At 32.6% G+C, this 17,201-nt stretch overlaps 1 protein-coding gene and 1 long non-coding RNA gene across 2 annotated transcripts in view; one reads left to right on the plus strand and one right to left on the minus strand.

Annotated features, from left to right (window-relative positions):
* Positions 1-17,201, minus strand: part of LOC127710537 (U3 small nucleolar RNA-interacting protein 2-like) — a 61,240-nt gene that overhangs the window by 35,731 nt on the left and 8,308 nt on the right. The window lies entirely within an intron of this gene.
* The window catches only part of LOC127710884 (uncharacterized), a 238,989-nt gene continuing 226,378 nt past the window's right edge, over positions 4,591-17,201 (plus strand). The window contains exon 1 of the long non-coding RNA XR_007986382.1: positions 4,591-5,203. This is a non-coding gene — a long non-coding RNA (uncharacterized LOC127710884). The remainder of the gene's footprint in view (positions 5,204-17,201) is intronic.

The following is a 17,201-nucleotide window of genomic DNA, read 5'->3' on the forward strand; positions in this document are numbered from 1 at the left end:
GGTGAATTTTGAACAACAGTTTTAGATTAAACCATTTTCCTATAAAAGTACATTTTTGAAACAGACTATAACATTTCAAAATATGAAAATATTTGTGTTTAAACATCGAAAACTATTCGTTAACTACAAAATGTCATGCCTATTCTAATTTTCATAGTCTGCCATTCGAGTGAACATTTCAATGTTCGAAGGGGATCATTTCTGTACATTTTCACTGAATTTGGTAATTTCGATAACAGCACTTGGATCGAGATTGTCATGTTTAAAAATCAATTTGTATATCCAAACTCTAGACGTGTATGTGCTTTTTTCAAACAAATCAGCAGAAGTTCAGAAAATGACATATTCTCTCCACAGTAAGTTAAAAGTCGAACCCACCCTTGTTTCTAAGGTAAAACACAATACAAATATGAAACAGACTATAGCTTAACAAGAGTGCACACTGGCGGACGCTGAAATGTCTCGCTCGCCTTCTTTACTAATCATTGATATTATGTTGATAGTTCTAAATATAAAGCTTTACTACAACTATCACATAAACTTAACATGATCCAAGAAAATGAGGTCAAGGTCATATAAACCAAACAAGAAATACATGTACACCTTACAATCATTCAATACACTAAATATAGTTGACCTATTGCTTATAGTTTCTAAGATACAGACTTAACCAAGAAAACTAAACATTGACTAATGAACCATGAAAATGAGGTCAAGGTCAGATGAACCATGTCAGGCAGACATGTACAGCTTGCAAACTTTCCATACAAAAAATATAGTTGACCTAATGCTTGTAGTAATAGAAAAACAAACCAAAACACAAAAACTTAACACTGAGCTATGAACCATGAAAATGAGGTCAAGGTCAAATAAAACCGACCAGACTGACATGTACATCATAAAATATTTCCATACACCAAATATAGTTGACCTATTGCATATAGTATTAGAAAAAAAGACCAAAACTCAAAAATTTAACATTGACCACTGAACCATGAAAATGAGGTCAAGGTCAGAAGACACCTGCCAGCTAGACATGTACACCTTACAATCATCCCATACACCAAATATAGAAGACCTATTGCAAACAGTATAAGAAAAACAGACCAAAACACAAAAACTTAACTATAACCACTGAACCATGAAAATGATGTCAAGGTTAGATGACACCTGTCAGTTGGACATGTACACCTTACAGTCCTTCCATACACAGAATATGCTAGACCTATTCTTCTAGTATCTGAGATATGGACCTGACCACCAAAACTTAACCTTGTTCACTGATCCATGAAATGAGGTCGAGGTTAAGTGAAAACTGTCTGACGGGCATGAGGACCTTGCAAGGTATGCACATACCAAATATAGTTATCCTATTATTCATTATAAGAGAGAAATTAACATTACAAAAAATCTTAACTTTTTTTTCAAGTAGTCACTGAACCATGAAAATGAGGTCATGGACAATGGACATGTGACAGATGGAAACTTCGTAACATAAGGCATCTACTGTAAAAGCAGAAATTTTCGTGGAGGATTTAATTTCGTTTATTTCGTGGCAAGAATATATCCACAAATTAAAACCCCCACGAAAATTTAACCTACATATGATATCACTTCCATTTAATGGAAACCACGAAATTAAATCCCCATGAAATTTTATATAGAGACAAAACCACGAAATTTTAACCCCACGAAAATAAATGTTTTTACAGTATATACTAAGTATGAAGCATCCAGGTCTTCCACCTTCTAAAATACAAAGCTTTTAAGAAGTTAGCTAACACCGCCGCAGGATCACTATCCCTATGTCTAGCTTTCTGCGACAAAAGTCGCAGGCTCAACAAAAACTAGTTAAACAATAAGTCATTTGTCACCAAAAAATACGGTTTCACATCAAATATCAAGTAAAATTACTGTTTTTGACACTTTTTGAGCACTATGATAAAGAAATGTCGACGCTGTATAGATTGAAATAAACAATTAATTTCCCCATAGGCGACAATGATAGCCTTTTTCGAGATACAGACTTTAGAAAGTTGATTTTTTTAACGAAACCTTTCTAGAATTAAAGAAAAGTTATTAGAACAGTATTTTTTGGTCCAAAATATATAGGTTCGCATTGCTTTTCTTAGCGTAATTTTTACTTATCTCCCATGCCTATCAATTTTGCACTTAAAAATATGTGTCTCATCCTAGCGTTTAAAAGACATCTCAGTTCCGTTAGGGCTAAGGAAAATAATTTATTAGGCCTTTGGTATAATGCAGAATGCACGAAGTCTCTAATAACAAAATATAACGGGCGCACATATCAACCAATCAGGATTAGCTATACTCTTAATTCTGAATACCATGTTATGCTCATAAAATGGCTACGCCCATAAAATCTAATGGTTGATTGTAACCTGTAGGTCCAGTATAATGACATGAGTAGTGAGAGGTTACGGTTCCGAAACACTGACTGCTTTTCCAAAATTTTTTTTTTAATCTTTTATTTGTTTTTCAATAGTCAGAATTTTACATACCCCCATACACTACCACCTGACAAGGGTATCAATGGGGTAAATACAGAAAAATAATGCAATATACATCATGTCTCTCTGACAAATTGATTTTTAACAATAAGACTATTGTAGGTTACATATAAATTGTATTTGATTAATCTCTCTCTCTCTCTCTTTGACTTTCTCACATACAACATTAATACTTTTCACTCATCTGTTTTGCTACAATATGTATGATGACTTACTTTTTAATACAATTATTTTAAAGACAAACATAAATTTGGCTCATAGTATATAACTTATTTCTTTTCTCTTAACTAAAACATAGATAATATGAAACAACATTTAGTTAAATATTACATGTAAAGGAAACCAAAACTTTTCACAAACTTGGACTTTATCATTTTTCTTTGCAATATGATATTCAAGAAATTGGTATTTCTTTATTTTATTCTTTAACTCAACCATATTTGGTTTTGTTTCATTTAATTTACATTTATATATATAATTCTTTGTAATTATGACTAGCAGATTTAATAATAAACTTTCATGTTTGCAACCAAGAAGCACATTCTCTTTGTTGAGAACAAAGTTTACAAAAAAAAGTTTCACAATATTTGAAAAGGACTGCCTCAACTGAAAAGTTATTGGGCATTAAAAAAACAGGTGTTCAATGGTTTCTTCTCCAAGTTTACAATAAAATGCTTCGCTGGGGCGCAGCTTGATACGACCGCAGAGGTCGAACCCTGAACAGTTGGGGCAAGTATGGACACAAAATTCAAGCTTGATACAGCTATGACTTTGGATTGTCATTAAATATTTGACACAGCATAGGTTTCTGACACAGGATGAATGTGGTGTAAGAACTGGAAAAAATTTAATTTACCTATTATGGTGGAATATCCATAAACTAAATTGTTTGTTTATTTCAATATATCAAAGAATATGTAGAATTCAATGTTTGATGTAATGTAATAAAGTTGAAATTTGGACCGTTTTTGTTCAATGTGGACCAATTTGGTAACATGTATAAATAATCAAAAATCTAAATACATGGGAGCCCATTTAAATACATCATAAAGGTATTAAAATAGAAAGTGACATCATAGTCATGGCTAAAAATAAACAAAAATCCTTAATCAGCAACATTTAAAGTAATATCTAAAAATAAAATTCCTTTGTAACCATAAAAGCCCATTTAAATACATCATAAAGATATTAAAATAGAAAATGACATTATAGTCATGGCTAAACATAGCAAAAAACCCTTAATCAGCATCATTTAACAGTAATATCTAAAAATGGAAATTACATCATAAAGGTATTAAAATAGAAAATGACATCATAGTCATGGCTAAAAATAAACAAAATCCTTAATCAGCATCAGCAACATTTTATAGTAATATCTAAAAATAAAATTCCTTTGTAACCATAAAAGCCCATTTAAATACATCATAACAGATATTAAAATAGAAAATGACATCATAGTCATGGCTAAACATAGCAAAAACCTTAATCAGCATCATTTAACAGTAATATCTAAAAATAAAAATTTCTTTGCAACCATAAAAGTAAAATAGAAAATGACATCATAATCATAGCTAAAAATAAACAAAAATTTTTTTTATTGGCAAATTTTAAATGGAGTTTATTATACTAAAACAATAAATTTGCAACCATAAACATGATAAAACCCCATTTAAACACATCATAAAAGTATTAAATAATTCAACTACATCATAAGGCTATAAAAATAGAAAATGACTTCATAGTCAAGGCTAAAGGTAAACAAAAAACCTTCAGCAGCAAAATTTTATATTGGCAAATTTCCAATGAAGTTTATTACACTAAAATTGTTGGCAAATTTCCAATGCATTTATTAACAATAAAGTTATTGGCAAATTTCCAATTTACATAATTTAAAAGCAGTGTAGATGAGATATTTAAATGAGTTTGAATTACCAACCTTACACTGCTTTTAAATAATGTTCTTTACTCAATTATTTGTCTATTAAAATGGAAACCCTTGTTTTTTAACCTTTTTTCCCCTTATTCCTTAAACATTAGAGCCATAACCACCCCCCCCCCCCCCCAAAAAGCCAATTATTACTTTCCAATGTAACCTAAATTTCCAATATACATAATTTTAAATTTCAATTCCTCATGATATATAACCGTATCATTATTATTTTCTTTCATATATAAATCTGAAACAACCATCTTTAAATGGAAAATTTTAAAGAAAAAAAAAGGAAAAAAAAAAATCCTACCTCCCACACATTTTTTCAACCCCCTTTTGATTCATCATCCCCCACCTCAATCACAACCTTCAATTTGTGGTATGGTACATTGCAATACAATTTCACAGAGATCCATACACTTGAACACAAGTTTTTGTTACAAACTAAAAAAATCCTTATTTTTGACCAATATTTGGCCCCTTATTCATAAATGTTTGAGCAATTAACCCCAAAACTCAATTCCTACTTTCTATTCGTGATAAAAAATAACTAACTTAAAATGTAAATTTTAAACAAAAAAAAAAGGAAAAAAAAAAATTACCCCTTTTTTGACCCCCGCCCCCCTTATGATTCATCACCCCCACCCCCCTTTCCCCCCAAACCAAGCTCAATAACAGCCTTGCCTTTGTGGTATGGTACCTTGTAATACAATTTTAGAGAGATCCATACACTTGAACACAAGTTATTGTCTAGAAACTAAAAAATGCTTATTTTAAAACCCTTTTTAGGCCCCTTATTACTAAACGTTTTGGGCAATTACCACAACACTCAATTCCAGCTTTCCCTTTGTGAAATGGAACCTTGTAGTAAAATTTCAGAAAGATCCATACACTTACACACAAGTTATTGTCATGAAACTAGAAAAATGCTTGTTTTTTGCCCCCTTTTGGCCCCTTATTCCTAAAATTTTGAGGCAATTAACCCCAAAATCAATCCCAGCATTGACCCTTTGTGATATGGAATCTTGTGGTACAATGTCAAAGAGATCCATATGCTAACACACAAGTTATGTCTGGAAGTTACAAAAATGCTTATTTTTGGCCCCTTTTTGGCCCCTAATTCCTTAACTGTTGGTACCATAACCCCCAAAATCAATCCCCACCTTCCTATTGTGGTATTGAACCTTATGGTAAAATTTCATAGAGATCCATTCACTTAAACTAAAGTTAGAGTGCGAAAACCATTGTGTATTCGGACGAAGACGCCGGACGACGACGCCGACGACGACGACGACAACGACGACGACGACGCCAACGTCATACCAATATACGACCTCAAAATTTTTTTGCGGTCGTATAAAAAGTACATAACTTGGTATCTTTTAATTTAATTTTGTACAAAAAGGTATTAGTTGCTATAATTCTATGCAAAAATTTATATTGAAAGGTTCATAAGCATCTCTACAAGACCTTCTTGTTATCATGAACTATTCTGACCATTCAGTTTTATCAATAACTAACAGTTCTTCCCATTTCAAAAATTTGATTGTTGGTAGTTGAATAACTACATCTACTAAGTTTTTATATACAAATTTGGCTTTCACATTATACATGTTTTTTTTTAAGAAAGTATCACCAGTGTTATACTTATCCAAATCATGATTTAGACAGTTCTCCTTAAGGCATTTTTTCATAGTGTTAGCCTGTTAGGGATTTTTGAAATCAGACCATAATATTTGATAAAATTGTTGGTTTGTACTTTTTCTTGAAATTGCTCAAATTTATAAAAATTAATATTTTCATGATTAATACAGTCACTTACTGACTGCACACCTCCCTTTCCCCATTGAATGTAATACGGGAAATCATCCAAGGAAGAAAAGTTCAAAATATCTAAGGATAAAATGTCACTGACAGAAATCTCAGTATTAGGTTTTGCAACAGGAAGGCAAAGTAAAACATCCTTCCAGAAAGATTTTTTTCATCTTTTAGAAATCTCAATCAGCTTTTCTTTCTGAAGATGTAAAATTCTTTCACCCCCATACTGTATAAGGTCTGCCAGTAACAACTGCTGCCAGCCACCGCTAGGGTTTGACAGCAGTCTTTTTATCCTACTAATTTTCAAATAGATATTAAAGGAATGAAGATGTACCATATTAAGTCCACCTTGTGAAATATCACCAATAAGTGTGTTACGCTTAATTCTGTCTGGTTTTCAATTCCATATGAAATCATAAAATAATGAAGTGAGCTCTGTTAACCTGGAGTGTGATAGGTTTGGTAATGCAGTCATTAAGTGGACCAACTTTGAAAGAGCAAGTGATTTAATTACTGTAATTTTTCCTAATAATGTGAGTTTTCGATGTTGCCAGCTCTTCAGAATTGCAGAGACCTCTTTAATCTTCTTAGCAAAATTAATTTCTGTAATACAGCTTAAATCTAAAAAAAAATTCAATTCCCAAAAGTTTAAAATTCGAATGTGACCAATGAATTTTTAAGTCAGGACATAGAATAAGATCTGAATATTTTTTACTTCCAACCCATAGTGCTTATGTCTTTGAAGCATTTGTTTTCAAACCTGAAACCCTCAACAATACTTCCCTTCCATCTAACATAAGGAATGTGTCATCTGCATACTGGCTTAAAAGTGATTCATTATCATTGACAGTAATTCACCTTATATCAGGATTACCTTTTAATTTCAAAGATAATAATTCAACACCAATTATAAATAAATAGGGAGAAAGAGGATCTCCTTGTCTGCAACCTCTTTTTAAATGAAAAACTTAGACATGTGTCCATTAATTATAACTTGATGCCCCTGAGTATAAAGTTTCAAACCATCTACATATAGAAGGCCCAAAATTAAAGCTTTTTAAAGAATTTTTTTAAAAATAACCATTCCAAGGAATCAAAGGCCTTTTCAAAATCAACAAGTAATAAAAGACCTGTCTTATTATTTTCCTCAAGATAGTGCATCAAATCATATAAAAGATGTGTGTTCTCACCCATAAATCTGTCTTTGATGAAACCTTTTTGTGTATCACTTATGATAAATGGTAAAACAGGTTTAAGTCTATTAGCTATAACAGCAGAAGCTATTTTCATATCAGTATTCAAAAGACTAATAGGATGCCAGTTACTAATATACCGTCTGTCCTTTCCCTTTTTAGGAATGCAAGTTATTATACATTTTGTACTTTGATACTGAAAATCAGAAAGTTTTCTACCCTCATATCCAAAGTGGAGAGACCGAAAGACAAAAAGGGCCAATATCTTTCCAAAATAATTTATAAAAATCTACAGTATACCCATCAGAACCAGGACTTTTACCATTTGTCATAAATTTTAAAGAATCAGCACATTCTTTAAAAGTTAAATTTCCTTCACAAAGGTCACTTTGTTCTTCTGTAAGCTTAATGTTATGATTAAAGAATGATGTATCATTGCAATCTAATTTTTTGCTTGAGTACAAATTTTTATAAAAATTTTGTTGTTCCATCAGAATTTTGGATTGCTCTGAAATATGTTGACCATATCTCATCTATAAGTTCTGTTATGGTTTTCTAAATGAAATTTTTCTTTTCTAATTTACAAAAATAATTTGTACACTTTTCACCATTCTCATACCAGTTAGCTCGGGATCTAAGCAGCAAGCCTTCAACTTTCTCTTGTCTACAATTTTCTAGTTCAAGTTTTTTTCAAATAAAGATTTTTGAACCTCATCATTTGGAGAATGATTCATAACACTTTCTAAATATAAAATATCATTTTCAAGTTTGAGAGTGACATTTTTTTTTCTCCCTGGATTTATTTATGCTGTAATTTATGGACAAGGATCTAATCTTCATTTTCAATATTTCAAAAAATGTTTGATCATTGCATGACAACTCAACAGAAAGAAGATCTTCCATATCACCTGACAGATGATATTCCAAAGTAGTATCCTTAATGCATGATTTAACCCTTTGTATATAATCTGCATCTCTAAGTAACTGAGAGTTAAATTTACAGTAACTTTTGCTTTTCCAAAATTTAACAACGCTATTTATACTAAATCCCAAAATAAATAAATATGTCTCAACATGTAAATAGTATTCTCATTAGTACTAAACTGTCATCACAGAGATATGTCTCGCCTTTTTGTAATTTTGATAATGCAAATGTTGAAATTAAAATAGCAATACTTTAACATGTAAGTTATGCAAATATTCAAAGTCGATGAACCATGACTGAAGGTACATGGCTAAACAATCTCTATGGAAATGAGATGTGCCAATGCTAATACAACTGCATACCAAATACCATTGACTTATAATAAGCTGTTCCCTTTAAACAAACCTAAACACAAACATTAACTTGTAAACCATGTAAAAGTTTCAAAGTCAATGACCCATGATGAGGGGGTGGGGCTATATAATCTCCATGGAAACGATACTTGCAAATGCCAATATATTTGCATACCAAATATCATTGACTTAACATTAGCAGTTCATCTTAAACTAATCTAATTGCAAACTAATACATGTAAACTAAGCAAAAGTTTCAAAGTCAATAGACCATGACTGAGGGGGCGGGGCCAAATATTCTCCATGGAAATGAGATATGCTAATGCTTATACAACTGAATACCAATTAACATTAGCCTACCACTAATGGTTCCCCTTGAACTGACCTAATCACAAACTAATACATGTCAACTAAGCAAAATTTTCAAAGTCAATAGACTATGACTAAGGGGGCAGAGCAAAATATTTTCCATGGAAATGAGATATGCTAATGCTTATACAACTGAATACTAATTAACATTAGCCTACCACTAATGGTTCCCCTTGAACTGACCTAATCACAAACTAATACATGTCAACTAAGCAAAATTTTCAGTCAATAGACCATGACTAAGGGGGCAGAGCCAAATATTCTCCATGGAAATGAGATATGTCAATGCTTATACAACTGCATACCAAATATCATTGACCTACCACTAGTAATTTCCCATAAACTGACCTAATCACAAACTCATACATGTAAACTAAGCAAAAGTTTCAAAGTCAATAGACCATGACTGAGGGGGCAGGGCCAAATAATCTCCATGGAAATGAGTTGTGACAATGCTAATACAACTGCATACCAAATATCATTGACCTATCACTAGAGGTTCACCATGAACTAGACCTAATCACAAACTAATACATTGTTGACGCCGCCGCCGATGACGCCGTCGCCACCGCCAGAAACAGCATACCTATGTCTCGCTTTTTGACTCCGTCAGGGCAAGACAAAAATAGACTTTAATTAACAAAGCATAATCCTATAATGTTTTGATAAAATCTTAAAATATCCTAGTGACATGCTAATTACAATTAATATTACTTTAATCATGGAAGTAAAATGAAAAGGAATAACAACGATTAATTAGCATGTATTAATGACCTGCAGAGCTCTGAACTAAAGTCATAGAATTTAGCCAATTATTGTCACAGCGGCAAGACCCCTTTGGTTACTTACTATCTGTGATACCGCGATGGTAAAATGGTATCTGGAATTTCTTATCAGTCACATGATTTTATCGAGTCCGGTAATTATAGCGCACTTGAGGGAAATCTGTATTTTATTAATAACAAGGTGGCGCTGTATCATATAAAACTTCTTCCTTTAGAAAGAAATCGAATGGTGTAAAAAACTGAAAAAAACAGACAAGAATTGTTTAAACTACCAGTGTTCTTAATAAGAGCCGGTAACCAACAAAATCTGCCGCCTATTGCATGTCTTGTGCCAGCTATTAATTTATTGACAAAAATATGACATACGCAAAAATCGCATAGTCTGGATCTGTCTTGCATCTTTTTTCTACTAACTGGTTCCGAGTTGTCCGCCAGATGTAAATAATACAATAGTAAACGTAAACCAGTTTTAAATCATTTGAGCATTTGAAACAAAGCGATAAAATTTGTACAAATTGAAATTGATGTTGACCAGGATATTTTAGACAGCTCGTTGCAAACTCAAACATGAAGAGAACGATCAGTGATTACTTTTAGCGTGAGCTGGATTTACAGTCAGTCAGGGGTACTACTTGTACAAGTAATTTTTATTTACTTGAAGAAGTAAATATTAATATACTTATATAATTAAATTTGTAGGATACTTATACAAGTGTATTTTATTTACTTGTATAGGTAAAAAAAAATTGGGCTTAGTTATGTCCCTTAGACATTCAGATTTTTTTACTTATACAAGTAAAAAAGTCATCCTATCCTCTTTTCTTGAATTCTTAGGACTTCTTTGCTCTGATAGAATTTTTGATTGTCTGTCCTTTGCAGATGTCTTTACTAATCATTTAAGTGTAATTTCATGGACAATGAAAATCTCATTTGTCTGTCATCTTCAGAACACTGCTCATTTACAAGCCCCCAAGGGGCAATTTTTGAAGGCCTTGCGCAAATATTTAAGATCTTTGCGCAATCAGTTTCTTTGTTGAATTAATGAGATGAAACATTGAACTCTAATCAAAAATTATGAGATAACCTGAGAAAAATTGTTAAAGGCATGTTTTTACATCTCAAAACTTGAGAATTTTTGTGGGATTGTAAAAAAAATTTACTTATACAAGTAAATTTTTGAGAAAATTAAGGGGAGATTATTCAAACATTATAATTAACTTATATAATAAATAAAATAAATAAAATATATAAGTTTATTTTATTTACTTCTTCAAGTAAATAAAGATTACTTGTACAAGTAGTACCCCTGACTGACAGTAAAGTAAAGATAAGAAAGCTCGTTTAGTGTATCTGACATGGATTTAAACTTGCGTGCATGTATGTATTTTATTGTATAATCGCCGGAGTATAAAGTAAAATAAAACACGGTGAAATCAGTTCACTTCTGACGAATTCTAGTCACTTGGGAATGTGGTTAAATCGGCCCCCCAGTATACTTAATTCAGTACCTAGTCAAACATATGTTGAATATATATTAATTTTAGTATTTTAAGCAACAAAAATAAAATAAAGAAGGGGGATGGCCAGAAATAATTATTGTATATAATCAAAGTTCTTTTTGTTTCTTTTGTGTATTTTCTTCGGTCAACTATATGTGTATTCAAGGTATTGGATATTTATTATGCATGTTTTAACCAGTTGATATTGATGACAGGGACTCATAGTTTGCCCTTTTATTGCTTCTTATTTTTTTCATGATTAAAAACAGCTTGGGTAATGGCTTCATTGGTTTTTATCTAAGTTTTTGAAGAAAAAACGGTAAGAGTTCCATATGGCACCCCCACCATACTAAAAAAGAACACAATAATGTATTACTGACAGTTTATTCTGTGGGGGTGCCATATGGAACTCTTTCCATTTTACTTCTTAATAACAAGATTATTTTTAACAATGTACTGAACAAAATAAAATCCAACCCCAATTTTTTTTCTAAATAATTAAAAAGCAGAAAACAGACGAAAATTATTATTTGGTGCCGAACTGACCAACTAAATGCCGAAATGACTTTAAAACAGGTGCCTATTTGATCATATGCCAATTTGACTTTTTCGATAGGTGCCGATTTAACTTGTACATATACCCTCTGACCAACAGAGAGGATTGAGTGTTACCTGATAAACTGTTGACACTACATAGTTCCTATTTCCTGGATTTAGAATTTATTACTTTTCTAGCCATATTTTGTCAGTTGCTTACTGCAGGTTGAAGGCAACTCTGGTTTCCTCTAAATATAAATCTTACCAGTTTTTGAATGACTGAATAAAGCTGCTTTAAGCATAAATTAATGTTCTCAATGAATTCTATTTAAAACTATAATACAAGACACTAAGAAATAATATGAAGTGAAGACATAATTATAAGGGCTATTCCAGAAATGTCCGTAAGGGGAGGGGGAAAGCACATTTATAAAAAAAATGAAGTGCTTTGCCGAGCGCAGCTGGATACGACCGCAAAGGTCCAACCCTGAACAGTTGGGGCAAAAATGGACACAATATTCAAGCTTGATACAGGTCTGAATTTTGATTGTAATTAAATATTTGACACATTATAGGTTTCTGACACAGAATAAATGTAGTCAAAGAACTTGAAATTGGTTGTATGATTTGAATTTATATTCAATTGAAGATTTCTTCCTGTTGTGCAATACTTAGTAAATCTGTTTTCAGACTATATACAATGAATTAGCAAAATAAATTGTGACCCCCAATTAAAAATTTTTCTTTGGAAAATTGACAATTTCTTAAATCTTGAGGGAAAAAAATTGCCTCCCCCCTCCCCCAACAAATATATTTTTACCCCCACCTCCAAAATAATAATAATTGAAGAGAATTTTCTTTTGAGGAAAAAAAATTGGGCCCCCCCCCCTTCCCCGATCCATACACTTAAACACAAGTTATTGTCTGAAAACTCAAAAAATGCTTGTTTTAGACCCTTATTGGCTCCTAATTCCTGAACGGTTTGGGCAATTACCCCTAAAATGAATCCCAACCTTCTACTTGTGGTATTGAACCTTGTCGTACAATTTCAGAGCAATCAAAATACTTATACACAAGTTATTGTCCTGAAACTAGAAAAATTCTTGTTTTGGCCCCTTATTCCTAAACGGTTGGGACCATCACCCCCAAAAACAATCCCAACCTTCCTTTTGTGGTATTGAACCTTTTGCTTAAATTTCATAGAGATCCATACACTTAAACAAAAGTTATTGTCCAGAAACAAAATGTCTTCGGACGACACTGACGCAGACGACGTGATACCAATATACGACCGCAAGTCGTATAAAAAAATTGCATGATCTACTTCACATATTTTCCCAATCAAAACTTAAAATTAAGGAAAAATGAATTAAAATTTTATTCAAATAAAAAGTGCTTTTACCTCCCCATCCAATCAATTCTGGAATAGCCCTTAGTGATAAAGACTTGCAATAAGAAGAACATTGAACATGGAAAGGGGTGAAGCAAGCCATGTCATATAAAATCTGCAAAAAAAATCACATTAATTTTCAATTTTTGAGGAAAAATTTAAATGAGCTACTTAAAATGGACAAATTAACAGGTCAAAATCTGCTCCGAACAGCCCAGATGCCACCTCCTGCAATCTAGATTTTCAAAATTTTTTCAGGGAAAATCCCCACAAACCCCCAGCTTAATGAGAAGGGGAGATACCCCTCTGGAACTCACACCCTTACGGCCCTCATGATTGCCTGCTAATTTTATTTTTTTCCCTCTTGTTCAAAAACTTATTGAGAACACTGACTACAAGAGTTTAACATGGAAAATTGTATTTATTTTTGCAAATTTTTGGTTATTACTGTTTATTTTAAAATGATCTAAAAGTATTTTCCTATTGAATGCAGAATTCGAGTAAAACAGGTAATAACGATGAAGCGATCAGGTTTCACATGATGTTTAACAAAATAATGTAGACATGAAATATTTTACTGTTGAAATGTGCCAAGTTTATTGAGATTTATTAAAGATATTTACTTTCAAGTATTTTAGATTTATATATATGTAATAAATGTCATTGATTACTTTAAAGAAATTAGAAAATTAAAATTCGAATAATAAAGTCGTAAAATTTATACCTATTTTCAAAAAGTGTTTGATAACAATTGAATATTAACTAACACGTTAAAACAAAAAGAATAAAATGCTTCGCTGAGGGCAGCCTGATACGACCGGAGGTCGAACTCTGAATAGTTGGGTCAAATTTGGACACAATATTCAAGCTTGATACTGTCTGAATTTGGATTGTGATCAAATTTTTGACATAATATAGGTTTCTGACACAAAATAAATGTGGTCAAAGATCTTATAAATCCATTGCGCAATACTGTGCAATTGAAGATTTCTTCTTGAAACTTTTCAAAAAATCTAAATTTTAAAAATTTTGAAGAAAAATTGGGAAAAAATTCCCCCCCCCCCCCCCCAACTTTTTGAAACCCACCTTGGAGCAATAACCCTTAAACTCAATCCCAGCCTTTCTTTTGTAGTATGGAACCTTGTAGTACAATTTCAGAGAGATCCATACACTTACATACAAGTTATAGTCTGGAAACTAGAAAAATGCTTTTTTTTTGCCCTTTTTTGGCCCCTAATTAATTCCTACATGTTTGGGGCAATTAACCCCAAACTCAATCCCAGCCATCCCTTTGTTATATGGAACCTTGTGGTACAATGTCAGAGAGATCCATACACTTACACACAAGTTATTGTCTGGAAACTAGAAAAATGCTTGTTTTTGGCCCTTAATTCCTAAACTGTTGGCCCCCATAACCCCTAGAATGAATCCCAACCTTCTACTTGTGGTATAAAACATTGTGGTACAATTTCAGAGCAATCGAAATACTTATACACAAGTAATTATCCTGTAACTAGAAAAATGCTTGTTTTGGGCCCCTAATTCCTAAACGGTTGGGACCATCATCCCCAACCTTCCTTTTGTGGTATTGAACCTTCTTAAAAAATTTCATAGAGATCCATTCACTTAAACTAAAGTTATTGTCCGGAAACCAATGTGTCTTCGGACGAAGACGCAGACGACAATGACATCATACCATTATATGATCCCAAAAAATTTTTTGCGGTCGTATAAAAACAACTTAACAAAATGAGTATGACGGTATCTTTCTATGTTATCGCAAATTTATTTTAGTAGGTTATTTTAAGTTTTTTATGAATTAGTTGATGTCAAAATTAAAGTGTAGAAATGTTTTAAATTGTGATTATTTTAATTGACAAGAAAATCGAACGGCTTTGTTTATTATTATTCAAATAAACTGCTTCGCTGAGCGCAGCTAGATACGCCCGCAGAGGTCCAACCCTGAACAGTTGGGGCAAAAATGGACACAATATTCAAGCTTGATACTGTCTGAATTTGGATTGTGATCAAATTTTTGACATAATATAGGTTTCTGACACAAAATAAATGTGGTCAAAGATCTTATAAATCCATTGCGCAATACTGTGCAATTGAAGATTTCTTCTTGAAACTTTTCAAAAAATCTAAATTTTAAAAATTTTGAAGAAAAATTGGGAAAAAATTCCCCCCCCCCCCCCAACTTTTTGAAACCCACCTTGGAGCAATAACCCTTAAACTCAATCCCAGCCTTTCTTTTGTAGTATGGAACCTTGTAGTACAATTTCAGAGAGATCCATACACTTACATACAAGTTATAGTCTGGAAACTAGAAAAATGCTTTTTTTTTGCCCTTTTTTGGCCCCTAATTAATTCCTACATGTTTGGGGCAATTAACCCCAAACTCAATCCCAGCCATCCCTTTGTTATATGGAACCTTGTGGTACAATGTCAGAGAGATCCATACACTTACACACAAGTTATTGTCTGGAAACTAGAAAAATGCTTGTTTTTGGCCCTTAATTCCTAAACTGTTGGCCCCCATAACCCCTAGAATGAATCCCAACCTTCTACTTGTGGTATAAAACATTGTGGTACAATTTCAGAGCAATCGAAATACTTATACACAAGTAATTATCCTGTAACTAGAAAAATGCTTGTTTTGGGCCCCTAATTCCTAAACGGTTGGGACCATCATCCCCAACCTTCCTTTTGTGGTATTGAACCTTCTTAAAAAATTTCATAGAGATCCATTCACTTAAACTAAAGTTATTGTCCGGAAACCAATGTGTCTTCGGACGAAGACGCAGACGACAATGACATCATACCATTATACGATCCCAAAAAATTTTTTGCGGTCGTATAAAAACAACTTAACAAAATGAGTATGACGGTATCTTTCTATGTTATCGCAAATTTATTTTAGTAGGTTATTTTAAGTTTTTTATGAATTAGTTGATGTCAAAATTAAAGTGTAGAAATGTTTTAAATTGTGATTATTTTAATTGACAAGAAAATCGAACGGCTTTGTTTATTATTATTCAAATAAACTGCTTCGCTGAGCGCAGCTAGATACGCCCGCAGAGGTCCAACCCTGAACAGTTGGGGCAAAAATGGACACAATATTCAAGCTTGATACTGTCTGAATTTGGATTGTGATCAAATTTTTGACATAATATAGGTTTCTGACACAAAATAAATGTGGTCAAAGATCTTATAAATCCATTGCGCAATACTGTGCAATTGAAGATTTCTTCTTGAAACTTTTCAAAAAATCTAAATTTTAAAAATTTTGAAGAAAAATTGGGAAAAAATTCCCCCCCCCCCCCCCCAACTTTTTGAAACCCACCTTGGAGCAATAACCCTTAAACTCAATCCCAGCCTTTCTTTTGTAGTATGGAACCTTGTAGTACAATTTCAGAGAGATCCATACACTTACATACAAGTTATAGTCTGGAAACTAGAAAAATGCTTTTTTTTTGCCCTTTTTTGGCCCCTAATTAATTCCTACATGTTTGGGGCAATTAACCCCAAACTCAATCCCAGCCATCCCTTTGTTATATGGAACCTTGTGGTACAATGTCAGAGAGATCCATACACTTACACACAAGTTATTGTCTGGAAACTAGAAAAATGCTTGTTTTTGGCCCTTAATTCCTAAACTGTTGGCCCCCATAACCCCTAGAATGAATCCCAACCTTCTACTTGTGGTATAAAACATTGTGGTACAATTTCAGAGCAATCGAAATACTTATACACAAGTAATTATCCTGTAACTAGAAAAATGCTTGTTTTGGGCCCCTAATTCCTAAACGGTTGGGACCATCATCCCCAACCTTCCTTTTGTGGTATTGAACCTTCTTAAAAAATTTCA

Source organism: Mytilus californianus, unplaced genomic scaffold (assembly GCF_021869535.1).
Source record: "Mytilus californianus isolate M0D057914Y unplaced genomic scaffold, xbMytCali1.0.p SCAF_1, whole genome shotgun sequence".
Lineage (NCBI taxonomy): Eukaryota > Metazoa > Mollusca > Bivalvia > Mytilida > Mytilidae > Mytilus > Mytilus californianus.